This window comes from Mustela nivalis (genome assembly GCF_964662115.1).
Source record: "Mustela nivalis genome assembly, chromosome: 3".
Classification (NCBI taxonomy): domain Eukaryota; kingdom Metazoa; phylum Chordata; class Mammalia; order Carnivora; family Mustelidae; genus Mustela; species Mustela nivalis.
This window is the reverse complement of record NC_139022.1, coordinates 46109268-46136829: the sequence shown is the minus strand read 5'-3', so window position 1 is coordinate 46136829 and position 27562 is coordinate 46109268.

Here is a 27562-nt window from a genome sequence, read left to right as displayed (position 1 = left end):
AACACTAGCTCAAATTAAAATGGGGTAGATGGAGCTGGAACATATAAAGAATTCAAGAGTTAGAAATATACTGCCTAGAGCAATCTGTACTTTCAATGCCATCCCGATCAAAATTCCACCAGGATTTTTCAAAGAGCTGGAACAAACAATCCTAAAATTTGTATGGAGCCAAAAGAGACCCCAAATTGCTAAGGAAATGCTGAAAAAGAAAAACAAAACTGGGGGCATCACGTTGCCTGATTTCAAGTTTTACTACAAAGCTGTGATCATCAAGACAGCATGGCACTGGCACAAAAACAGACACATAGGCCAGTGGAACAGAGTAGAGAGCCCAGATATGGGCCTACAACTCTATGGTCAACTAATCTTCAACAAAGCAGAAAAAAATATACAGTGGAAAAAAAGACAATGTCTTCAATAAATTGTGCTGGGAAAATTAGCTGTGCATTGAAGAATGAAACTCGACCAATCTCTTACACCAGACACTAAGACAAACTTGAAATGGATAAAATACCTCAATGTGAGGCAGGAATCCATCAGGATCTTAGAGGAGAGAATAGGCAGTAACCTCTTTAACATTGGCCATGGCAACTTCTTTTGAGACGTGTCTCCAAAGGCAAAGGAAACAAAAGTGAAAATGAACTTTTAGGACTTCATCAAGATCAAAATCTTCTTCACAGCAAAGAAAACAATCAGCAAAACAAAGAGGCAACCCATGGAACGGAAGAAGATATTTGCAAAGGGCAGATATCCAAGATCTATAAAGAACTCCTCAAACTCATTACACACAAAACAGATAATCATGTCAAAAAATGGGCAGAAGACATGAACAGACACTTCTCCAAAGAAGACATACAAATGGCTAATAGACACATGAAAAAATGTTCATCATCATTAGCCATCAGGGAGATTCAAATCAAAACCACTTTGAGATACCACCTTACACCAGTTAGAATGGCCAAAATTAACAAGACTGTAAACAAGTGTTGGAGAGGATGTGGAGAAAGGGGAACCCTCTTCCACTGTTGGTGGGAATGCAAGTTGGTGCAGTCACTTTGGATAACAGTGTGGAGATTCCTTAAGAAAGTAAAAATAGAGCTATCCTATGAACCTGCAATTGCACTAATGTATATTTACCCCAAAGATAACAGATGTAGTGAAAAGAAAGGCCATCTGTACCCCAATGTTCACTGCAGCAATGACCACAGTCATCAAACTGTAGCCAAGATGCCCTTCAACAGACAGATGGATAAAGAAGATATGGTCCATATATACAATGGAGTATTATGCCTCCATCAGAAAGAATGAATACCCAACTTTTGTAGCAACATAGATGGGACTGGAGGAGATTATGCTGAGTGAAATAAGTCAGTCAGAGAGAATCAATTATCATATGGTTATACTTACTTGTGGAGCATAAGGAGTAACATGGAGAACTTTAGGAGAAGGAAAAGAAAAATGAATTGGGGGAAATTGGACAGGGAGACAAACCATGAGAGACTGTGGACTCTGAGAATCAAACTGAGGGTTTGGGTGGGGAGGGAGGTGAGGGGTTGGGTGAACCTGGTGGTGGGTATTAGGGAGGGCACGTATTGCATGGAGCACTGGGTGTGGTGCATAAACAATGAATCTTGGAACACTGAAAAAAAATTAAAAAATAGATATATATGTAGACCTCACAGAAAGTGTTAAGGTCATAGGGAAAAAAGAAGGCAACAACTTCTTTAACTCTCTATATGGCCTTATATTTTCTTCTCCCTGCTTGTCTCTCTAATTCCATTCTGTGCTTCTTCCTCTGTGAATTATCTTCCTGTACTCTTGGGCATCATAGTCACTACAAAATTGTACCCTCAGTCTGGTCTGCAGGATCTTTCAGCTCAGCTGTATAGACTTAATTGGCTTAATATTTCAGGGAGAAGAATTTGATTAGCCCCAAATCAGCTAAGGTGTCTACTGATGTTACTGTGGCCAAGATGGGCAGGGGTGGGGGTGAGTCACTTAATAGGAACACAGATAGCTACATGCACCCATAAGAAAAAGAATAGAGAATTCTCTTCTAATGACATTTATCATAGTCATATATTTACAGTACCATCCCCTCTAGGGCAAAATATATAAGAGGAAATGAGAGCTCAAATTAGTCTTTCATGGAATTATGACTTTAAACTGACGCTGATGGCCCATCCTGGTCTTCATCATGTTAAGGCCTCTTTAGTATGACTAAGTCATTGATTGTGTCAACTACCATTCCTCATTGTTCTTGAGTCCCATGAAGGATCTTGCTCATCTTTTTTTTTTTAAGATTTTATTTATTTTTTTGTAGACAGAGATCACAAGTAGACAGGGAGTCAGGCAGAGAGACGGGGTAGAGCAGGCTTTCTGCTGAGCAGAGAGCCTGACGTGGGGCTTGATCCCAGGACCCTGGGATCATGACCTGAGCTGAAGGCAGAGGCTATAACCCACTGAACCACCCAGAGGCCCCTAGATCTTTTTAATTCTAAAGCAGATAGATGCTGTGAAGTCCCAAGTAGAAAGAAAAACCATTTAATAAGAAATCCTCTGCCCCTTAGAGTTTTTCTCAGGGCCAGCTCCACTCTAGTGTCTGGTTCTGCAAGCTGAGGATATCACTTGCTGCAGATTAACCATACTTTATATCAGGGATAGGTTTACTTGAATAGGAATTTCAGCCTTCAACCCCCCTAATGTGAGTATGAGGACAGAAACCTGAAATTTTTAAGGAATGGCAATGCGGTATTTCTTCTCATTGCTCTTGGCTGGTGCTCTGGGCATAGTAATGTCCCTCTTTCCCCATATAACCTGGGAAGCTATTATGCATATATTTTCTTTTTGCTCTGTTAAAAGTGCCCTGATACTTCCCCCTCAAATTCCATTTCAGTTTTTTTTTTTTTTACTGTTTTCGCATTTGTTTTCCAAGAGAAAATCTGCTCCTACTTCTTCTTTTTTTTTTTTTTGTAATTTAATTTTGTATTTTATATAAACATATATTTTTATCCCCAGGGGTACAGGTCTGTGAATCACCAGGTTTACACACTTCACAGCACTCACCAAAGCACATACCCTCCCCAATGTCCATAATCCCACTCCCTTCTCCCAAACCCCCTCACTCCAGCAACCCTCAGTTTGTTTTGTGAGATTAAGAGTCACTTATGGTTTGTCTCCCTCCCAATCCCATCTTGTTTCATTGATTCTTCTCCTACCCACTTAGCCCCCATGTTGCATCACCACTTCCTCATATCAGGGAGATCATATGATAGTTGTCTTTCTCTACTTGACTTATTTCACTAAGCATGATACGCTCTAGTTCCATCCATGTTGTCGCAAATGGCAAGATTTCATTTCTTTTGATGGCTGCATAGTATTCCATTGTGTATATATACCACATCTTCTTGATCCTTTCATCTGTTGATGGACATCTAGGTTCTTTCCATAGTTTGGCTATTGTGGACATTGCTGCTATAAACATTCGGGTGCACGTGCCCCTTTGGATCACTACGTTTGTATCTTTAGGGTAAATACCCAGTAGTGCAATTGCTGGGTCATAGGGCAGTTCTATTTTCAACATTTGGAGGAACCTCCATGCTGTTTTCCAGAGTGGCTGCACCAGCTTGCATTCCCACCAACAGTGGAGGAGGGTTCCCCTTTCTCCGCATCCTCGCCAGCATTTGTCATTTCCTGACTTGTTTATTTTAGCCATTCTAACTGGTGTGAGGTGATATCTCATTGTGGTTTTGATTTGTATTTCCCTGATGCCGAGTGATATGGAGCACTTTTTCATGTGTCTGTTCGCCATCTGGATGTCTTCTTTGCAGAAATGTCTGTTCGTGTCCTCTGCCCATTTCTTGATTGGATTATTTGTTCTTTGGGTGTTGAGTTTGCTAAGTTCATTATAGATTTTGGACACTAGTCCTTTATCTGATATGTCGTTTGCAAATATCTTCTCCCATTCTGTCAGTTGTCTTTTGATTTTGTTAACTGTTTCCTTTGCTGTGCAAAAGCTTTTGATCTTGATGAAATCCCAATAGTTCATTTTTGCCCTTGCTTCCCTTGCCTTTGGCGATGTTCCTAGGAAGATGTTGCTGCGGCAGAGGTCGAAGAGGTTGCTGCCTGTGTTCTCCTCAAGGATTTTGATGGACTCCTTTCTCACATTGAGGTCCTTCATCCATTTTGAGTCTATTTTTGTGTGTGGTGTAAGGAAATGGTCCAATTTCATTTTTCTGCATGTGGCTGTCCAATTTTCCCAGCACCATTTATTGAAGAGGCTGTCTTTTTTCCATTGGACATTCTTTCCTGCTTTGTCAAAGATTAGTTGGCCATAGAGTTGAGGGTCTATTTCTGGGCTCTCAATTCTGTTCCATTGATCTATGTGTCTGTTTTTGTGCCAGTACCATGCTGTCTTGATGATGACAGCTTTGTAATAGAGCTTGAAGTCCAGAATTGTGATGCCACCAACGTTGGTTTCTTTTTCAATATCCCTTTGGCTATTCGAGGTCTTTTCTGGTTCCATATAAATTTTAGAATTATTTGTTCCATTTCTTTGAAAAAGATGGATGGTACTTTGATAGGAATTGCATTAGATGTGTAGATTGCTTTAGGTAGCCTAGACATTTTCACAATATTTATTCTTCCAATCCAGGAGCATGGAACATTTTTCCATTTCTTTGTGTCTTCCTCAATTTCTTTCATGAGTACTTTATAGTTTTCTGAGAATAGATTCTCAGAAATACTCTTTGGTTAGGTTTATTCCTAGGTATCTTATGGTTTGGGGTACAATTGTAAATGGGATTGACTCCTTAATTTCTCTTTCTTCTGTCTTGCTGTTGGTGTAGAGAAATGCAACTGATTTCTGTGCATTGATTTTATATCCTGACACTTTACTGAATTCCTGTATAAGTTCTAGCAGTTTTGGAGTGGAGTCTTTTGGGTTTTCCACATATAGTATCATATCATCTGTGAAGAGTGATAATTTGACTTCTTCTTTGCTGATTTGGATGCCTTTAATGTCCTTTTTTTGTCTGATTGCTGAGGCAAGGTCCTCTAGTACTATGTTGAATAGCAGTGGTGGTAATGGACATCCCTGCCGTGTTCCTGACCTTAGCGGAAAAGCTTTCAGTTTTTCTCCATTGAGAATGATATTTGCGGTGGGTTTGGCTTTGATTATATTGAGGTATGTGCCCTCTATCCCTACACTTTGAAGAGTTTTGATCAGGAAGGGATGCTGTACTTTGTCAAATGCTTTTTCAGCATCTATTGAGAGTATCATATGGTTCTTGTTCTTTCTTTTATTGATGTGTTGTATCACATTGACTGATTTGCGGATGTTGAACCAACCTTGCAGCCCTGGAATAAATCCCCCTTGGTCGTGGTGAATAATCCTTTTAATGTACTGTTGAATCCTATTGGCTAGTATTTTGGTGAGAATTTTCGCATCTGTGTTCATCAAGGATATTGGTCTATAGCTCTCTTTTTTGATGGGATCCTTGTCTGGTTTTGGGATCAAGGTGATGCTGGCCTCATAAAATGAGTTTGGAAGTTTTCCTTCCATTTCTATTTTTTGGAACAGTTTCAGGAGAATAGGAATTAGTTCTTCTTTAAATGTTTGGTAGAATTCCCCCGGGAAGCCATCTGGCCCTGGGCTTTTGTTTGTTTGGAGATTTTTTTTTTTTAAAGATTTTATTTATTTATTTGTTTGTCAGAGAGAGAGAGGAGCGAGAGTGAGCACAAGCAGACAGAGTGGTAGGCAGAGGCAGAGAGAGAAGCAGGCTCCTGGCTGAACAAGGAACCCGATGCGGGATTCGATCCCAGGGCGCTGGGATCATGACCTGAGCCGAAGGCAGCCGCTTAACCAGCCGAGCCACCCAGGCGTCCCTGTTTGGAGATTTTTAATGACTGTTTCAATCTCCTTAATGGTTATGGGTCTGTTCAGGCTTTCTACTTCTTCCTGGTTCAGTTGAGGTAGTTTATATGTTTCTAGGAATGCATCCATTTCTTCCAGATTATCAAATTTGTTGGTTTGGAGTTGCTCATAGTATGTTCTTCTAATAGTTTGTATTTTTTTTGGTGTTAGTTGTTATCTCTCCTCTTTCATTCATGATTTTATTTATTTGGGTCCTTTCTCTTTTCTTTTTGATAATTCGGGCCAGGGGTTTATCAATTTTATTAATTCTTTCAAAGAACCAGCTCCTAGTTTCGTTGATTTCCTCTATTGTCTTTTTGGTTTCTATTTCATTGATTTCTGCTCTGATCTTTATGATTTCTTTTCTCCTGCTTGGCTTAGGGTTTCTTTCTTGTTCTTTCTCCAGCTCCTTTAGGTGTAGGGTTAGGTTGTGTACCTGAGACCTTTCTTGTTTCTTGAGAAAGGCTTGTACCGCTATATATTTTCCTCTCAGGACTGCCTTTGTTGTGTCCCACAGATTTTGAACTGTTGTATTTTCATTATCATTTGTTTCCATGATTTTTTTCAATTCTTCTTTAATTTCCCGGTTGACCCATTCATTCTTTAGAAGGATGCTGTTTAGTCTCCATGTATTTGGGTTCTTTCCAAACTTCCTTTTGTGGTTGAGTTCTAGCTTTAGAGCATTGTGGTCTGAAAATATGCAGGGAATGATCCCAATCTTTTGATACCGGTTGAGTCCTGATTTAGGACCGAGGATGTGATCTATTCTGGAGAATGTTCCATGTGCACTAGAGAAGAATGTGTATTCTGTTGCTTTGGGATGAAATGTTCTGAATATATCTGTGATGTCCATCTGGTCCAGTGTGTCGTTTAAGGCCTTTATTTCCTTGCTGATCTTTTGCTTGGATGATCTGTCCATTTCAATGAGGGGAGTGTTAAAGTCCCCTACTATTATTGTAGTATTATTGTTGATGTGTTTCTTTGATTTTGTTATTAATTGGTTTATATAGTTGGCTGCTCCCACGTTGGGGGCATAGATATTTAAAATTGTTAAATCTTCTTGTTGGACAGACCCTTTGAGTATGATATAGTGTCCTTCCTCATCTCTTATTATAGTCTTTGGCTTAAAATCGAATTGATCTGATATAAGGATTGCCACTCCTGCTTTCTTCTGATGTCCATTAGCATGGTAAATTCTTTTCCACCCCCTCACTTTAAATCTGGAGGTGTCTTCGGGCTTAAAATGAGTTTCTTGGAGGCAACATATAGATGGGTTTTGTTTTTTTATCCATTCTGATACCCTGTGTCTTTTGACAGGGGCATTTAGCCCATTCACATTCAGGGTAACTATTGAGAGATATGAATTCAGTGCCATTGTATTGCCTGTAAGGTGACTGTTACTGTATATGGTCTCTGTTCCTTTCTGATCTACCACTTGTAGGCTCTCTCTTTGCTTAGAGGACCCCTTTCAATATTTCCTGTAGAGCTGGTTTGGTGTTTGCAAATTCTTTCAGTTTTTGTCTGTCCTGGAAGCTTTTAATCTCTCCTTCTATTTTCAATGATAGCCTAGCTGGATATAGTATTCTTGGCTGCATGTTTTTCTCGTTTAGTGCTCTGAAAATATCATGCCAGCTCTTTCTGGCCTGCCAGGTCTCTGTGGATAAGTCAGCTGCCAATCTAATATTTTTACCACTGTATGTACAGACTTCTTTTCTTGGGCTCTTCTCTTTGTCACTGAGACTTGTAAATTTTACTATTAGGTGATGGGGTGTGGGCCTATTCTTATTGATTTTGAGGGGCGTTCTCTGAACCTCCTGAATTTTGATGCTCGTTCCCTTTGCCATATTGGGGAAATTCTCCCCAATAATTCTCTCCAGTATACCTTCTGCTCCCCTCTCTCTTTCTTTCTTCTTCTGGAATCCCAATTATTCTAATGTTGTTTTGTCTTATGGTGTCACTTATCTCTCGAATTCTCCCCTCGTGGTCCAGAAGCTGTTTGTCCCTCTTTTGCTCAGCTTCTTTATTCTCTATCATTTGGTCTTCTATATCACTAATTCTTTCTTCTGCCTCATTTATCCTAGCAGTTAGAGCCTCCATTTTTGATTGCACCTCATTAATAGCTTTTTTGATTTCAACTTGGTTAGATTTTAGTTCTTTTATTTCTCCAGAAAGGGCTTTTATATCTCTCGAGAGGGTTTCTCTAATATCTTCCATGCCTTTTTCGAGCCCGGTTAGAACCTTGAGAATTGTCATTCTGAACTCTAGATCTGACATATTACCAATGACTGTATTGATTAGGTCCCTAGCCTTTGGTACTGCCTCTTGTTCTTTTTTTTGTGTTGAATTTTTCCTTCTTGTCATTTTGTCCAGATAAGAGTATATGAAGGAGCAAGTAAAATACTAAAAGGGTGGCAAGAACTCCAGGAAAATATGCTTTAACCAAATTAGAAGAGATCCCATATTGTGTTGGGGTAGAAAGGGGATAAAAAGAGGTTCAAAAAGGAAGAAAGAAAAAAAAAGAAAATTAAAGAATTAAAAAAAAGAAAACAAATAAGAAAAATATAAAAAAGAAAAAATATATATATTGGATAAACTAGTTAAAAAACGTTAAAAAAGAAAAAGGTAACAGTTAAAAAAAAATTTACCAGAAGGCGAGAAAAAAAAAAATGAAAAAGAAAAAAATCAAATTAACTGCAAGACTAAAAAAAATCACAGGAAAAAGGCCATGAGTTCCGTGCTTTGCTTTCTCCTCCTCTGGAATTCTCCTGCTCTCCTTGGGATTGAAACCGCACTCCTTGGTTGGTGAACTTGGTCTCGGTTGGATTTCTTGTTGATCTTCTGGGGGAGGGGCCTGTTGTAGTGATTCTCAAGTGTCTTTGCCCCAGGCGGAATTGCATGGCCCTTACCTGGGGCTGGGGTGAGTAATCCGCTTGGGTTTTTTTTCAGGAGCTTTTGTTCCCTGAGCGCTTTCCATAGAGTTCCGGAGGATGGGAATACAAATGGCGGCCTCCTGGTCTCCTGCCCGGAGGAGCCGAGAGCCCAGGGCCCCACTCCTCAGTGCACCCTCAGAGAACAGTGCCCAGTTACTTCCGTCTGCCTGACCTCCGGCTGCGCTCCGAGCTCACCGAGCCTGCGACCGGTTCAAGGTCACCCCGAGCTGCGAGCTTACTGTCGGCTCTGTCTCTGTAGCCGGCTTTCCCGTTCCAATACCTGCAAGCTCTGTGACTCTCAGACACCCCCGATCCTTCTCTGGCCCTGCGGGACCTGAGGCCATGCTGACCCCGCGTGGGCTCGCCCCGGTTTAGCCTCTGGAGCATGTCCCTCAGCAGAACAGACTTTTAAAAGTCCTGATTTTGTGCGCGGTTGCTCCGCCGCTTGCCGGGAGTCGGCCCCTCCTCCTGGGGTCTATCTTCCCGTCGCGTTGGATTCACTTCTCCACCGGTCCTACCTTTCAGAAAGTGGTTGTTTTTCTGTTTCCAGAATTGATGTTCTTCTTCTCTTCGATCTGCCAATGGATTTTCAGGTGTTTGCAATCTTTCGATAAGCTATCTAGCTGATCTCTGGCTAGCTGAAGTAGTCTCAGCTTGCTACTTCTCCGCCATCTTGACTCCCAATCTCCCATTTCTGTTTTGAAAACAGGACCCTCTCGATCCAGCAGAAAATTCTGCCCTAATCAAGTCAGTATAAAACATGAAACAGATTCTAAATTCTTCTACCGTTAGGGATTGTTCGCCTAAACTCCTGTCAATTCTATTTTTAAAATGTATGGAATGTTCACTTAAAAGTCATTAAATCTAAGTGAATTTGCCTACACTGATGACCTACAGCCCCTGAGAAAAACACAGTGTGTGTTCGTAATTACTGTCTCTTTGTGGTTCCTCTTTTCACTTGCTTGTTCTCTAACAAAGTCCTACAAAGAGGTGAAGTGACTATCTGTGTGCTTTGCAATTCAAGCTGTTTTTAGAGTGGCAAGAATTTCCCTAGAACTGCCTCTCTCTCCTTTTCCTGACCCCTTTACCCTTGCATTCATTAAAATCAAGTTCCTGGCTCAAGTTAAGGGAAGATTTTTATTATTATCTTTGGCACAGGAACTCTCCATTGTGGCTTTGATTTGAACTTCAGCTCTTCTGAGTGCAGGGGTCACATGTGAATTTGTTATGCTTCCTGGCAAATGTTTCAGAATAAACGAATCTGATGAAATTCTTATGAAGTATTTATTTTTTAGTGTTTCTCTAATACACAATAAATTGTAATTTATGAGCCGTAATTGAAGAAAATTCTGGAGGAAGTTGTGTATAAGATTAGGGGGATTATTAAATCAACTTTATTGTGTTTTCAAAACTTAAAAATGGTTTACAGCTATAATAAATTGGTTGAGAGTGCTATCAACCCATAAATTTTAATAATTTAATAAACATTCTGCAGTTAAGTTGGGCTCATGGCCAAATCCCAGGGCTGGTTTTCTGTCATGTATAGTAATATGTGTTTTAGTTTACCTGGCTGATAAAGGAATGAGCTGTTTCATGCATGATACGCAGTAATCGGTCATTAATTTTAATGAACTAAAACTCAGAACTCAATTTTGAAGTCAGAAGGGTGTCTGATGTTTCTCTGCTCCTCCACATCTGTTGAACTGCTCATTGTTGCTATTTAGTATCTTCAAAGTAAGAGGCACATTTAGCTTCCTCTAGCCTTTTCACCTTGAAAATTAGTTATAAAAGTAATAACTGACTCACCGGTTCTTGAGCTATTAACTGCATTGTTAAAATATTTTTAAGGTAATAAACTCAAAATACTTGCAATTATTGGCAAGTAGTTTTTTCCCTGTACTGTAATTGCTGATTAAATTAAATCAAATCTATATAAATTTCATCAAGAAAATAAAATGTGTGATTTTTTGGTATCTCTTATGCAACTCTGCGGTCACATTCTAAATAACTCGCTGAGAAGAGCAGGGTCTATGTGGAGAGAGTGTTGGCTTCAGATGCATGCCTTAATGAAATGTGCTTCTTATTGGAGCATTATATAAAACATTATTCACATGTCTGTCTAGACATGCCTGTGCCTAGATTGGAACCAAATTAATTTGTCCATATTTAATAAAATATCATTTTGATCTTTTTCCCTGTGTTCTCAAATGAATAAACTTACCTTAAAACTGAAATGACTGCTTTAATTAGACTTTGTGTTCACTTATTCTTCATTTGCTTTTTATGATAATCACAAAAATAGTCACTAGGATACTTACATAAAATTTAAACTATTGACTTTAGACTACACATTCTGTCTTTCATAAAAAGCAATTTCATGACCATAATCAAAATAAGTGTGATGCATATTAACAATACAGGAGTCTTTGCCTCTGATTATTTAATTCTCACTTTCTCATCTTACTGATTTGATTGAAAAAAAAATCATACTTGATGGTTTCTACCACCAAAAGAATGTCATTTAGTAACTGGATGTGCGTATGTATTTATTCACCCACACAAAACAGGCACATGCTAATATATGCACTCGCCATGCCTACGTTTTCACTTAATGAAGAGCTTAATAAAAATCAGCATTCATAGCCCCTACGTAGTCAGATAAATTAGTTAATGCACAATAAGCAGCTCTTATGTATAATGCAAAAGATTAGTCTTATCATTTGCATAATGTGCTACAAACGGCCCACTGTTTCAAGCAGTAGAAGCTCCCCCATTAAATGTGAGTTGAAAGCTGAATGACGTCAGTAAAGTAATTATGCTTCATTTGGCATATCTCATTCATTCTCTGGAGTTCAAGACCCTATCTGAGCTCTGTTGACAGCACTGCTGAAAGGCATTGGTAATGGTTCAAAAGCAGAACGGTGGGACTCTGGAAAGCAGCCTAGTGTGCTGAGTTTACACTATGTACTTGTTTCCCAGCAGAAATTTGTTTTACACTCTGGCCTGTGCACATATTTATGTATAAATCTGTGCAATGAGAAACTTATTAGTTTATACTGAGAGTAAAAAAAAAATTCAGGCCAGTGGAGTACCTCGAGTGGTGATTTCCATATTTACCAGAATTCCTAGTAGAAAGAAAAGATTGCAGATGAAGGCATTTCTGTCTTACTCAGAGGCACATTTGTGAATACCCTGCTTCTGCCAGTGGGATATTCAGCATTCACTATCACAGTGATGGTTCTGTTCCTGGCCCCTATCTTCAAACATTATTTCCAAGTCTGTGAGAAATTAAAAGGCATGCTTTGAAAATCTAGTCTTAAATAAACACACACACACACACACACACACACACATGCACTGGTAATATGACAGTCAAGACCCAAAAAAGTTACACAGTTTACCCTAAGACTCACTTCTACTAGGTTCAGAGTACAGGTCTCTTGACTTTGATTCTTATGAATAGTGTTTTCCTGTTTTGTGTAAGTATTTAAAAAAAAGTTTCTTTTCACATTTGTTTACTATTTCAAGGATGGGGAGACAAATCATTTTGTATTCGTCATGGTCAGCTGGCAAATATTTTTGCAAAGCTTCACATTAAAACCGTAAAAATGGTGGCTATGGGATTGCCTCCGAAAGATGATGCATTTGCACGCTCAGAATCTCACTCTGACTCATTGTTCAAAAGCAGACCGTAGCTGATCTTTTTTTAGTATCCCCTGCAAGAACGACATTTGGACAAACATAATAAAGTATGACTTTCTTCTGAAAATGGCATTTTATTGAAATCCTTGTTTTCTGATTAAATCTTCCTTACTGATTATAGAAAACAGTTTTTTTTGCCAGAAAATGTATTTGTTTAGAAGAAATGTATTCTGCATGATAGTATTCATTATAGTCCATAATAATAGTATAAAAAAACAGTCAGTTGTCTTTCTACTACATAGACAATCTCATGATTTTCTACAGGTAACCTCCCTTATTAGTGTGCTTATGTGACTCTGTATGCAATAGTTCTGTCTTGGTGTGTGTGGAACTTAATGCTAAGAGCAGGCTAAAATATTGTTGTAAGATCTATGATTTGTTGCCCTTGTTTGAAAATTAATATGAAGCCCAAAACCAAAGATATAGTTAAGACATGGAAGAACATATTTAAATTCAGACATTTATAAAATAGGAGGGATTTTGATATTTTTAGCCAAAGAAAGCAATCAGAGTAAGAAAGAATCCTAAAAATTTCTTTTACTATAATTATGATAAACTAAAGACACATTTAGGCAGAAATTATTGCATTCCAGTTTGATAAGTTTATTCATTTACATAAATAATTATTGAGGTAAGTTTAAATTGGATCACTCATTCTTCAGCTTTAGCTAAATGATAATGCAAATAATAGGTAAATTACTACAAAATACTTACAAAAGCTAATTTGAATAGCACCAAATGGCCCTAGAATCAAATTGAAAACATAGAATGTCTTTTCCTAAATAATACCAATACCACTCAGAAAAAAAAGTGAGATAGTATTAAACAGAAATATATCTCCAGATGACCAGTCTGAATACATTTTGGCGTAGCAACACAACTATAGCTGTGGCTATTTTGATAACAGATTTTGACTAATTATCTTCCAGGTCTCAGTAGTGTGTGTATGCATGTGTTTTGGGAGGTTGCTCTATCCCACGAGTCTCTTCCCTACAATAAGTTCAGATGAGATGCATTGCTAAAATCTGGCAGTGAGAGAAATAGTTGTTGTAGCACCAGCAGTGCAGCCCCAATCCCGCTCACAAACTGAATTTCTTGGTCTGGGTTGTCTCTATGTAAAGAAGCAAGAGGTAGAAGTCCCACCCACAAAATGCGGAGGGAGTACAGCTGAAACAGCTCAGTTTCAGTGGTCATTCATGAAATTTAAATGGTATAAAGGAATTAGTACAGATGCCCTGAATGAAATATTTCCCAAAGTTTGATAGGGAATATTCACAACACGGACTGATTTCATTCAGCTAAGGGTGTGCTTTCATACTGTACTCGTGTTGCAGTAGAGGGTTTTTATTAGGCACTAGTAAATGGTCTTTGTGACTACTGCTATGACAGTCAGTGTTATATCTTAATTAGTAGTATTATTTCTAGTTCAACTAAAATAGCTAAAGGGTCCTCCTGGGATCTATTCTGGGATATGATTTTGTTTAATCTTATTATTAATGATAATAAATTTTTACTTTGTTGGAGTATCATCTGTATGCCAATGATTCCATTATTTAAACAAATAATTATTCCACATTATAGTTTTTTTTAGAACGTGACAATAACAAATCATAGTTATGGCTTATTCAAAGTAAATTACGTCTAAAACACTAATAAAATTAATTGCAAGATGTTTGATTGGAAACCAGAGCTGGTTAAAACAGGAGCTCTGTCTTACAGTCTTTGATAATGCGTTACTCTCTGGAATAAAGCTACCAGCATAAAATATCTTAGGGCTTGTTAGCAAACAAAGAGTAATTGAAACTTGGTTGCTAGGAGACATTATTTCTCATTGTTGACAATCCTGATTTTCTTTGATTACTGGCACTATTGTTGTTCATTACACAAACTGGATGTTTTTATATAACACTGAAGAAACATATTTTGGAACCCAATTGTTGTGTGAATACCACCATGTGCTACCAAAGAAATGTTTATTCACAGGTTCGGCAGGTTAACCATCTCTGGTAAGCATTTGTTCAGAAGGCTTAATACATATTTTTTGATTTCTTGTAAAATGTAAGTTTTACCGGGAAGTAAATTCCAAGTTTTGACAGGACAAAGACTTAGTATAATCCAAGAAATTAAGGTTTTGCTAAACACAGACATATAAACTTATCTGTGTAAATTTAACTCCTTTATTGTAATAACTTCTTTTTCATATTCCAGATTATTTCATTTGCATGAGGGAAAACAATATTTAAAATACAAGAAGTTGTTTATTTTGAATGAGGTAAGCATCCTGGTTAGCAAGCAAGAGGTTTTAGAATGACATTAGCAAAACGGCACTTTGTTACATAGTTTTCTCCAGTAAAGGATATTTAAGTTTCTTTGTTTACTGGGCAGGCTTTAGCATCATTTTAGCGAAGCTTCAGAGGTAGACAGTTTTGCAAGGAGAGATGTCCAAAATTTTTACTCCAAATGGAGTTCTGGTTATTTTTATGCTATCTGACCTTAGGTGTCCTTCACCACTGCCTGGCAGTCTAATCTGCCTGCTGGTTCTTACCACTCCTTCCCGCTGCTATGTCATTGTTGGTCTCCCCACTCTTCACATTACTGCTTTACAGAATAGTTGGAAACAGACTAGAACTCTATAAAGCTTTCTCTCTTGTCACAGTTAATTGTCTTTTGTCTTTACTCCTCATTTTCTTCTCTCTTATTGCAGAATAATGACATGTTTTCAGCGTGAAACTCCCTCTTCTGCTTCTCTTCTCTTCCTTTGGAAAAACCTTGGCTTTCAACTTCTCTCTCCTACTCTTCTCTTACCAGTAATTCTTTTTTTCTTTGGCTGGTTACGTATTTAAGCTAAGCTTAGAGTTCTTTTTGTTTCTTTGTTTTTTGCTTAGCAGACTTCTTTAAAAAAAAAAAAAAAGTTGTTTTGTGTTTATGGTTTCATTTTCTAACACTGCGTAATTTGACTTCCTCAAATACTTCTGCTGAGATTGCTGTCATTTGTACAAGTGACCTCTCAGTCTCCAAATTAAGGGTTTTTCTTAATTCTCATTCTTTTGACGTCACATTACTGTTGGGGACCTTTCCTTCTTTTAGATCTCCCCACCCCCACACACACTTCCTTTAAAATCACTATTCTGGATGTTTTCCCAGCTCTTAATGGTTTCTCATATGTCTTTTTCTTAAGCTTCTCTTTCTGTTCTTACATCCTAAGTTATCATTCCTGTCATCAAGTTTGTCTTGGCCCACCCTCTTCTTACATTTTCTCTGTTAAATATCTCCTCCTGTCCAACAACTTCCACTGTCATCTCTGTACAGACCTCTGGGTAAAATTACCCAGATAAAATCCCAACTTTCTCCAAAATTCAATCCTATGTATTCACCTGCTTCCTAATCACTATTCACATGGATGCTTCAGTGCTATTTTAAACTTGCCAAATCACTGTGGTTCCACTCACCTTTCTATGAAAATTTCCTTCTTCTCTGTTACTTCAGTTTATATTTGGGTACTGTCACTTCACAGCCATTTTTTTTTTTTTTCATCAAATCAGTTGCTTGCTCCTTTACATTTTTGTCCTGTTTTCTTTGCCATCTTGCTTCAGCTTGCTATTGATTCTCTCCTCTGGATTGCTGAAGTCTCCTGATTTGTCTCTCTTGGTCATTGGATGCATTTATCAGTTTTATATTTGAAAGAAAATCCTAATCATAGTACTTAGGTGATTAAAATGGTATTAGTTTCCCCAAAGGCAACTCAGGGGTCCCTTCTAGATTTATCTAATGTTTTTTCTTTTAAGATTTTATTTATTTATTTTACAGAGAGAGACACAGCAAGAGAGGGAACAGAAGCAGAGGGAGAGGGAGAGGGAGAAGCAGGCTTCCCACCGAGCAAGGAGCCCGATGCGGGACTCCATCCTAGGACCCTGGGATCATAACCTGAGCCAAAGGCAGACTCTTCACAACTGAGCCACTGGGCGCCCCTAACATTTTTTTCTCCATTACTTGAACTATCACAGCTCTTTGTACCTCTCAGTCTATTATAAATTGAATTATATGGTGCCCTTTTAAAAATCATGTCTTTTGCCTAGGTGGCTCAGTTGGTTAAGTGTCTTTTTTTTTTTTTAAGATTTTATTTATTTTATTTGACAGAGAGAGATCACAAGTAGTCAGAGAGGCAGGCAGAGAGAGAGAGAGGAGGAAGCAGGCTCCCTGCTGAGCAGAGAGCCCGATGTGGGACTCGATCCCAGGACCCTGAGATCATGACCTGAGCCGAAGGCAGCGGCTTAACCCACTGAGCCACCCAGGCGCCCTGGTTAAGTGTCTTGACTTCACTTGGAGTCATGAGTCTGGAGTCCTGGGTTTAAGTCCTGAGTTGAGCTCCCTGCTCGATGGGGAGCCTGCTTCTCCCTCTGCCTGCCCTGCCCTGCTTATGCACCACCTCCCAACCTGAAAAATAGATAAATAAAATCTTTTTAAAAAAAATCGTGTCTTTTTCCATTCATAATTGGATATAAATTATTTGAAAGCAAGGTTTATATTTGACTTATCTTTGTATCTTCCATAGTATCTTGGTTCCATTTAATATTAATAAGTAATTAAGCTTTTGGTTAAAATATAAGTAAAAAATATAAGTAAAGATTATTTTTCAATGTAAGAAAATATGTGATGAGTTATTATATAGTTTTAAGTTTAATATGTAGTTATTATGTAGTTTTATGCTTCTTTTTATCATCTTTTCTTTTGGAGATGAGGACTTGTTTGTACTCATATAGACAAGGCAAGTTTTGAAAAGTGATTCTAAATCTTTGTAAACAGAAATGTTATTGACTTATACTGACTTACGCTAATTGCATGACTGTATACTACAGAAGAAGGGAAGGGAAGAGTATAATGTTTTAAGATCCTTCAATAATATCTAAATTAGTATAATATTCTTAGAAAGCATACTGTGATAAGTTAAAGATGCACACTGTAAACTTTTGAACAATGACTTACTAAATAAAACCTAAAGATATAGCTACTAGGACAAGTCTATAGAGAAAAAGAAAAGTAAGGACTCAGGTATTCTAAAACTAAACAGTAAAAGAGGTAAAAAGGATCAGAGAACTAATAGGGAAAGATTGATATCATACTATGAAAATTTTAGACCACAACACTATGAAAGGTGGTCAACCACAAAAAATTTGGAAAGACCGCAAATACATGGTAGTTAAAGAACATCTTATTTAAGAATGAATTGGTGAACCAGGAAATTAAAGAAGAAATAAAAAATAATTCATGGAAGCAGGGCATCTGGGTGGCTCCATTGGTTAAATGTCCAGTTCTTGATAATTGGCTCAGTTCATGATATCAAGGTTTTGAGGTTGAGCCCCACATTGGGCTCTGGGCTGGGTGTAGAATCTGCTAGGGATTCTCTCTCTCCCTCTCTAAAAAAACAAACAAACAAGAAACCAAAACCAAAACCAACCAAAACACACACACACACACACACACACACACACACACACACACGGAGGCAAATGAAAATGAAAACACAACACTTCAAAACCTTTGAGATACAGCAAAAGCAGTCATAAGAGGGAAATATATAGCAATACAGGCCTTTCTCAAGAAGCAAGAAAAGTCTCAAATATGCACCCCAACCTTACAGCTAAAGGAGCTGGAAAAAGAAGAAGTCTAAAACTAGCAGAAGAAGGAAAATAATAAAGATGAGAGCATAGATAAATGATAGAGAATTATTTTTTTTTTAAAGTAGAGGAGACCAAAAAAAAATAGGAGCTGGTTCTTTGAAAGAATTAAGAAAATTGATAAACCCCTCATTAGACTTACAAAATGAAAAGAGAACGGACCTAAATAAATAAAATCATGAATGAAAAGATAGAGATCACAACCAACATGCAGAAATACAAGCAATTGTAAGAAAATATTATGATCAAGTAAATGCCAACAAATTGGGCAATCTGGAAGAAATAGATAAATTCCTAGAAACAAATAAACTGCCAAAACTGAAACAAGAAGAAATAGAAAATCTGAACAGACCCCCATCACTGCAAAGATATTGAATCAGTAATCAAAAATCTCCCAGCAAATAAGAGTTCAGTGCTGGGTGGTCTGCCAGGGGAATTCTATCAGACATTTAAGGAAGAGTTAATATCTATCCTTCTGAAACCACCCCCCCCCAAAAGAAAAAACTTCCAAACTCATTCTGTGAGGCTAGCACTACCTTGATTCCAAAACCAGACAAAAACCACACTATAAAGGAGAATTACAGATCAATATCCCTGATGAACATGGGTGCAAAAATTCTGAACAAAATATTGGAAATTAAATCTAATAGCACAATAAAATAATTATTCAGCACGATCAAGTGGGATTTATTCCTTCAGTGGTAGTTCAATATCTGCCAATAATCAACATGACATACCATGTTAATAAAAGAAAGGCTAAGAACCACATGATCCTCTCAATAGATGCAGAAAAAGCATTCGACAAAATATAGCATCCTTTCTTGTTAAAAACCCTCAAGAAAGTAAGGATAGAAGGAACATGCCTCAACATCATGAAGGCCATATATGAAACAGCTACAGCTAATATCATCCCCAACGGGAAAAACTGAGAGATTTTTCCCTAAGTCAGGAACACTGCAGGAATGTCCGTGTTCACCATTATTGTTCAATATAGTATCAGAAGCCCTAGCCTCAGCAGTCAGACAACAAAAAGAAATAAAAGGCATCCTTATCATTAAAGAAGTCAAACTTTTACTATTCACAGATGGCATGACACTGTATATAGAAAATTCAAGAGTCCACCAAAAAATTGCTAGAACTGATGCATGCATTCAGCAAAGTCGCAGGATATAAAATCAACATTCAGAAATCTCTTGTATTTCTGTACACCAATAATGAAGTAAAAGGAGAAATCAAAGAATTAGTCCCATTTACAATTGCACCCAAACCATAAGATACTAGTAATAAACCTAACCAAAGAGGTAAAATATCTGTGTGCTGATATAATTCTTATGAAAGAAATTGAAGAAGACACAGAGAAATGGAAAAACATTCCAAGCTTATGGATTAGAAGAAAAAATATTGCTAGAATGTCTATGTGACCCAAAGCAATCTACATATTCAGTGCAATCCTGATCAAAATAACACCAGCATATTTTCACAGAGCTGGAACAAAGAACCCTAGCATTTGTATGGAACCAGAAAAGACCCCGAATAGACAAAGTAATTTCAAAAGAGAAAAGCAAAGTAAGAGGCATCACAATCCCAGACTTCAAGTTGTATTACAAAACTATAATCATCAAGACAGTATGGTACTGGCCTGAAAACAGAAACATAGATCAATGAACAGACCAAAGAACCCAGAATTGGTCCCCCAACTCTGGTCAACCTAATCTTTGATAAAACAGGAAAGACTATCCAATGGGGGGGGGGGGAGCCTCTTCAACAAATGGTGTTGGCAGAACTGGGACAGCCACATGCAGAAAATGAAACTGGACCACTTTCTTTTATCATACACAAAGGTAAATTCCAAATGGATGAAAGACCTAAGTGTGAGACAGGAAACCATCAAAATCCTAGAGGAGAACACAGGCAGCAACCTCTTTGAGCTTGGCTGCAGCAACTTCTTGCTAGACATGTCTCCTGAAGCAAGGAAAATGAGCAAAAATGAAATATTGGGACTTCATCAAGATAAAACAACAAAACTAAAGGCAACCAATGGAATGGGAGAAGAGATCTGTGAATGACATATCAAATAAAGAACTAGTATCCAGAATCTATAAAGAACTCATCAAACTCAACACCCCCAAATAAATAATCTAGTTAATAAATGGACAGAAGACATGAGCAGAAATTTCTCCAAAGAAGACATACAAATGGCTGAAAGACACATGAAAAAAAGTGCTCAATATTGCTCTTCATCTTGGCGATACAAATCAAAAGTGGCATGGGATACTACCTCACACCTGTCAGAATGGCTAAAATTAACAACTCCGGAAACAACAAATGTTGGCAGTGATGTGGAGAAAGGGAAACACGTTTGCATTTTTGTGGGAATTCAAACTGGTACAGCCACTCTGGAAAGTGGTGTGGAGGTTCCTCAAAAAGTTAAAAATAGAACTGCCCTATGATCCAGTAATTGCACGAGTAGGTATTTACCCAAAGGACACAAAAGTGTTAATTTGAAGGGGCACACACACAGTCCAGTGTTTATAGCAGCACTCTCAACAGTCGCTGCTTTAATGGAAAGATCTCGATGTCCACCGACTGATGAATGGATAAAGAAGAAATGGTATATATGTACAGTGGAGTATTACTTAACCATTACAGAATGAAATCCTGCCATTTGCAACAATGTAGATGGAACTAGAGGACATTCTGCTGAGCAAAATAAATCAGAGAAAAACAAATACATGATTTCTCTCTTATGTGGAATTTAAGAAACAAAGCAGATAAACATAGGGGAAGGGAAGCAAAAATAAAATAAGATAAAAACAGAGAGGGAAGCAAATCTTAAGAGACTTAACTATAGAGAACCAACTGAGTTTTGCTGGAGGGGAGGTTGGTGAGGGGATAGACTAGATGGGTAATGGACATTAAGGAGGGCACTTGGGATGAACACTGGCTGTTATATGTAAGGAATGAATCCCTAAATTCTACTCCTGAAACCAGTACTATACTGTATGTTAACTAACGAATTTAAATTTAAAAAATTAAAAAGTTAAAAAATCAATCTGAATAAAAAACAATAAACAGCCCGAGTAGTTATCGACAAGTGAATGGATAAGTATACAGTGGTATATTCATATAATGGAATGGTATTCAGCAATAAAAAAGAATGAACTATTAATAATGGAACAACATGGATGAATCTCATGAATGAAAGAGGCCAGACATGAAGACTATGTACCATATGATCCATTTAAATGAAATTCTAAAATAGGCAAAATGAAACTATAATGATAGAAAGCACATCAGTGATTGCCTGGGAGCTGGTGCTAGGGGTTCAGGTGGGGAAGGTTTAGCTGGGAAAGGGCAAAAGGAAACTTCGGAGTGATAAAAATGTTGTTTCTGGATCATGGTGGTAATTATTTGGGCATCACAGCTCATCAAACTATGCACTGTAAATGTTTGAATTATGTTTTATGTAAATTATATGCCAAGAAACTTGAGTAAACAAGGATAAGAAAAGTATCTGTGAATGGGTTTGGTCTTTGGTCATCTTTCCTTAGTGTCTGACTAGTTTTCGTAAAGTTTGTAATGCGTCACTCACTGTTAAAAGAGAAAAGAGTACATCCTGCATACAGTATCCATGGACCCTGTGCAAGGCTATCATGTACCTAGTGTGAATTTTTGAATGGCCTTGTTTTTTTTTTAAGATTTTATTTATTTATTTGACAGACAGAGATCACAAGTAGGCAGAGAGGCAGGCAGAGAGAGAGGGAGAAGCAGGTTCCCTGCTGAGCAGAGAGCCTGATGTGGGGCTAGATCCCAGGACCCTGGGATCATGACCTGAGCTGAAGGCAGAGGCTTTAACCCACTCAGCCACCCAGGTGCCCCTGAATGGCCTTTTAATATAAAAACTCATATTGAGAACCACAGTCTAGCACAGGGCTTCAGTCTTATACGTCTAGTGCAACTTCTGCTGAAGATTCCATTCAGTGCATATTTTGGCAGGCACAAAAGTGGTATCTACATTTAATTGTAATTTTTTAGTATTCTTGTTTACCTAATCTCTCCAAATATACTGAGTTAAGATGGAATGATAAGTGGAAATAAATATATTCAGCTTATAGTTATTAAGAAATTTGAAGCAAGGGGCGCCTGGGTGGCTCAGTGGGTCAAGCCTCTGCCTTCAGCTCAGGTCATGGTCTCAGGATCCTGGGATGGAGCCCCACATCGGGCTCTCTGCTCAGCGGGGAGCCTGCTTTCCTTCCTCTTTCTCTCTGCCTGCTTCTCTGCCTACTTGTGATCTCTGTCTGTCAAATAAATAAATAAAATCTTAAAAAAAAATCTGAAGCAATAAATCACATTTTTATAGAAACTTTAAATTAATAGCAAAATTGAGTGGAAGGTATAGAGATTCCCAAATATTCCCTACCCCCACACAAACAGTCTCCCCATTATTGACATGCCCCACCAAAGTGGTATATTGTTAAAATCAGTGAATCTACATTGACATGTCATGATTACCCAGAGTCCACAGGTTACATGAAGGTGTAGTCCAGGTGTTGTACATTCTGTGTGTCTGAACAGATTTATGATGACGTGTATCCACTATTACAACCTCATAAAAAAGAGTTTCACTGCCCTGAAAAATCTGTGCTGCTCTTATTCACTCCTCCTTTGCCACCCCACCCTCCAACCCCTCACTGCTCCTCATCTTTCTACTGTCACCGTGGTTTTGCCTTTTCCAGACTACCATATAGTTGGAATTGCATAGTATGTAGCCATTTCAAACTGGCTTCTTACATTTAGTAATACACATTTACTTTTCCTCCATGTCTTTTCACGGCCTGATCGCCCACTTATTCTTTTTAAGAAATATTCCTTTGTCTGGATGAACCACAGTTTATTAATCCATTTACCTACTGAAGGACATCTTGGTTGCTTTTACATTTCAGCAATTATGACCAAAGCCACTAGAAACATCAGTGCACAGGCTTTTGCACAGACCCAAGTTTTCAGCCTCTTCAGATAAATACCAAGGAGCATGCTTGCTAGACTGTACGGTAGGAATATATTTAGTTAAAAAAAAAAAAAAAACCAACAACACACCAAATTGACTTCCAAAGTAGCTGTACTGGTTTGCATTCCCAGCACCAGTAAGTGAAAGTTCTATTCCACATCCTCTCCAGCATTTGGTGTTGTCAGTGTTCTACATTTGGGCTATTCTAATAGGTGTGTAGTTGTATCTCATTGGTTTAATTTTCATTTCCCTACTAACATATGACATGGAGCATTGTTGCTTGCTTGCTTCTTTCTTTCTTTCTCTCTCTCCTTCCTTCCTTCCTTCCACCCGTCCATCCATCCATTCATCCATCCTTCCTTCCACCCTTCTTTCCTTCTTTCTCTTCCTTTCCTTCCTTTCTTTTTTTGGAGCATCTTTTCATGTGCTTATTTGCCATCTGTGTATCTTTCTAATGACAGGTTTGTTAAAGGTCTTTGACCCATTCTTTAAGTGAGTTGTTCATTTTCTTATTGTTGAGTGTTAAGGGTTATTTGTGTATTTTGAATAACCACCCTTTATCAGAAGTGTCTCCTGAACTTATTTTCTCCTAGTCTGTCATTTGTCTTTCCATTTTCTTGACAGAGTCATTCACAGAGCTGAATTTTTCATTTTAATAAATTCTATTTTATTATTTTTTTTCTTCCATGGATTATGCCTTTGGTATAGTCACTCCTAAATCCATGGTTTTCTAGATTTTCTCCTCTGTGTTATCATGTAGGAGTTTTATAGTTTTTGTATTGTGTATTTCAATCTATAATCTATTTTGAGTTCATCTTTCTGTAGTGTCTAAGGTCTGTATCTAGATTAATTTTTTGCATGTGGATGTCCAGTTGCCCCATTTGTTGAAAAGATTACATTGCCCTCTTGTATTGCTTTATTTTTAAAAAATAAATGATATTACCTTTTTTTTTTCTTTTTTCACTCTGCCAGTCACTATTGCAAAAATTTTATTAGGTAGTGCTTTTACTCCTCAGTGAGTAAATGCCTCCAGTGTGAGGTCAAGGATGACTAGTTCCCCAGTTGTCAATATTCAGGCAGATAATTGATCTTCTCATTTTATTTAACCTTAGTAGCCATTTCCTTTTTTCCAGCCCCAACACTACTTAGAGAAACTAAATGTGTCCATTGTCATCAGTACTTAGTGTAAGTGTAAAATGACATGAATCAAAGACCCTTCAGGCCGGAGTAGAGACTGATAATTTATTATTGAAGAACAGAGGCTTTTCTGATTTTTTTTTTTTTTTTTTTAGCTCAGGCAGGTCACTATGAATTAACTAAGCACAGGGACAGCAGGTGCTCTTATTAAGTTTCGCAGTCACTCGCTGCAGAAAGGAAAGTACTTTTCAAGGAGTGTGCAGCTGTGTGCATGCCATGGGCTCTGGCATAGGATTCCCTGAGGGTGGGTGGGCAGCACCCCCTCCCAGTGCTTCAGGCAGCTCCGGCCCCTGGGGCCAGGTGAGTGCTTGCCCAGCGGAGTGTGAAGCCGACTGTTCTCTGAAATGATAGTTTCAGATAGCTACCCAAAACTTTCCTGAGGTGTCTGGGAGATCATAGTGCCCTTTAGGGCCATTTTCCAGGACACAGTGGAGTCTTCCTGGTCTGTTTCTCTTCTCCTCTTTGTGTCCCATTTCTCAAAACTGAATTTAAATGTGGGCGTCATTTCTCTAGGTCAGTTTTGGTAATATATGTCAAATCTAATGGTAATAGCCTTCACAGAGAAATTGTTACAGTGCAGTTCATTCAGTGTGCAGAGTTTCTCTAGAAACCAGCCATCATTTTGGTCTATAGGAACAGAAGGAGTCTCTTCTCCTTGTTCTGAAAGCTCTCTTTGATGTCCACCTTCCCAGGTGTTTATCCATTTCTTGTCCTGACTATCTTTTGTTACATAAATAGGATGTTGTAATATTTTCTTTTTTTTTTTTTTTAAGATATTGTTTATTTATTTGTCAGAGAGAGAGCACAAGCAGGGGGAGCAGCAAGCAGAAGGAGAAGCAGGCTCTCCACGGAGCAGGGAGCCCGATGAGGACCAGTTCCCAGGACCTGAGCCGAAGGCAGACGCTTAACTGACTGAGCCACCCAGGCTTCCCAAGATGTCCTATTTTCTGAGCACTTGGGCAATCTGCAGTGACGTTTTCATTGTGGCATCTTTTTCCTCTCCCTCCCCCTCTCTCTCTCTCTCTGTCTCCCTTCCTTCCTCCCCTTTCTCTCTTTTTTCTTTCCCACTAGATTTCTTTCTCTCATTTATATATTTATTTAACTATTTAATTTTCGTTATCAGTCCACAGTTGGTATGCGGCACCTTGCATTACACAACATTCAACAAATATTTTAAAATACAAGTGATAATTAAAAAAAAAAAAAACCACCAAGAAAACTAAAACCTTAGATTCAAAACTATTACAGTTAGGTAGGGTAGATAAGCATATGATATTGCTCTACTTGAAGCTTATATTCACCCAAATCATATTGGATAACGAGTCCTGATGGATCTATTGCAGAACAAATGATCTACCAAGGGAATATAGTCAAGTATTGTAATAACATTGTATGGGGACGGACAGTAACGATGCTTACTGTAGTGAACACTACGGATTGTATAGGATCGTCAGATTGCTGTGCTGTACACGTGAAACTCCTATCGTATTTGATGTCAAAATACTTCCAAGAAAAAATAAATAAGTAAAAGTAAGTTTTGCATATTTCTCCCTTTGGTACCTAGTAAGTTATCTTAATCACGGAAGGCACTGAACACTTTTATTGTGATACTCTGTGTTGTTGATTGTGATACTCTGTGTTGTTGATTTGATGGTACTGGGGTAGCAAATGCAGTTACTGTATTGCCTACTGATATTTCTCTTTTCAGTTAGCATAGATTTTGCCTCAGATGCTCTCCAACCACCTGATCCGTCTAAAATTGAAGGACAGGATGTTAAGTCTGGGGTCCAGCTCATCTGACAGTGTCTTTGCCACTGCCACTGGTCATAGGAAAGGAAGCTGAGTTGGATAAATCTGGCCCTTCTGTCGGCACTAGCGAGGAAGGAAGAAAACACGGCAAAGGCTGTGATGACTGATGGCCTCATATATTCAGGAGAGCAGGCTTCATTATTTGTTAATTACATTTCTAAAGCACGGTAATTGTAGCCTTCTTCCTGCCCCTGCTACATACAGGAAAATGACTTTTTAAAATACAGAAATACTCATTTGAAATGGTATTTTCTTTAGTAGGAATTTATTTCTAAGAACATATTCACTCCCAGACTTTACAAAAATATTCCTAAAAGCTTTAAAAAAATGCCCTGTGTATGAGTGCAGTGTAGCTTTATGGTCTATTTGCAGATAGGCTTAGCTTCCATATGATCATCCATTTATGTGAGCATATTAAACTGACCCATAAAATATGTGATGTATATGTGCGTGACATTCTGTGCAATGAATATAAAAGGTATGAGAATGCGTGTCAAAGGCCACTTAGTGGATAACTATATAATCAGCGCGAATAACATTTAGTAAAGCACTGTTTGCTTTATTACTAGACTAACATAGCCTGTGGGAAGAGTGGAATGTCAAAAAAGAAATATGAGCTTGTGAAATTTGTGTGCTTGTCTTCAGGATAGCCATATGTCTGTAATGGGCATGCAAGTGAAATTCAGTTTACAATATATAGAGAGAAGTAATATCTCAAGAGATTTCGAATTACCAGTAGACAAACATAAGACTGATGCCACCCCCTTCTTATAATGGAGTACTTAAATGTAAGAGCAACTTAAATGTCTGACAGTTTATTTTGTGACATATACGCTGGAGTAGAGATGTGGCAGAATTGGCTATAAATCATTCTAAATCATGCCAAAGGCAAGGGCTTTTATTTACTACGGTGCTCTAGCAGATGTCTCTGTTGCCCCATGTCACATTACATCCCCTCTTGAGCCTCTGATTTCAGCCAAAGCTACCATGTACTCTCCAGTGCTCTAACAGAGTCACCATCCGCCCTTGTGATTTCTGACCTAGGACCTACCTTGTGGTTACCTGAGTGTGCAAGCACATCCCTGAGTGTGCAAGCTCTTCCCTGAGGAGTAAAGGAGTTAATGCCTCACAACAACCCTCAACAGAGAGGTCAGATGAAGACAAATTCTATAGCCTCCTGAACTTGAGGCCAACAGTTTGGGAAGCATTTGGTTCACTTCCAGGGAAGAACTGCTGGATCCGAGTCCTCGGTGCCCACTATGGCAAGCTTAGCCGTGCATGCTGGTGGTGGCCTTTCTTCCCTTCTCTACCTCCCACCCCTCCACCT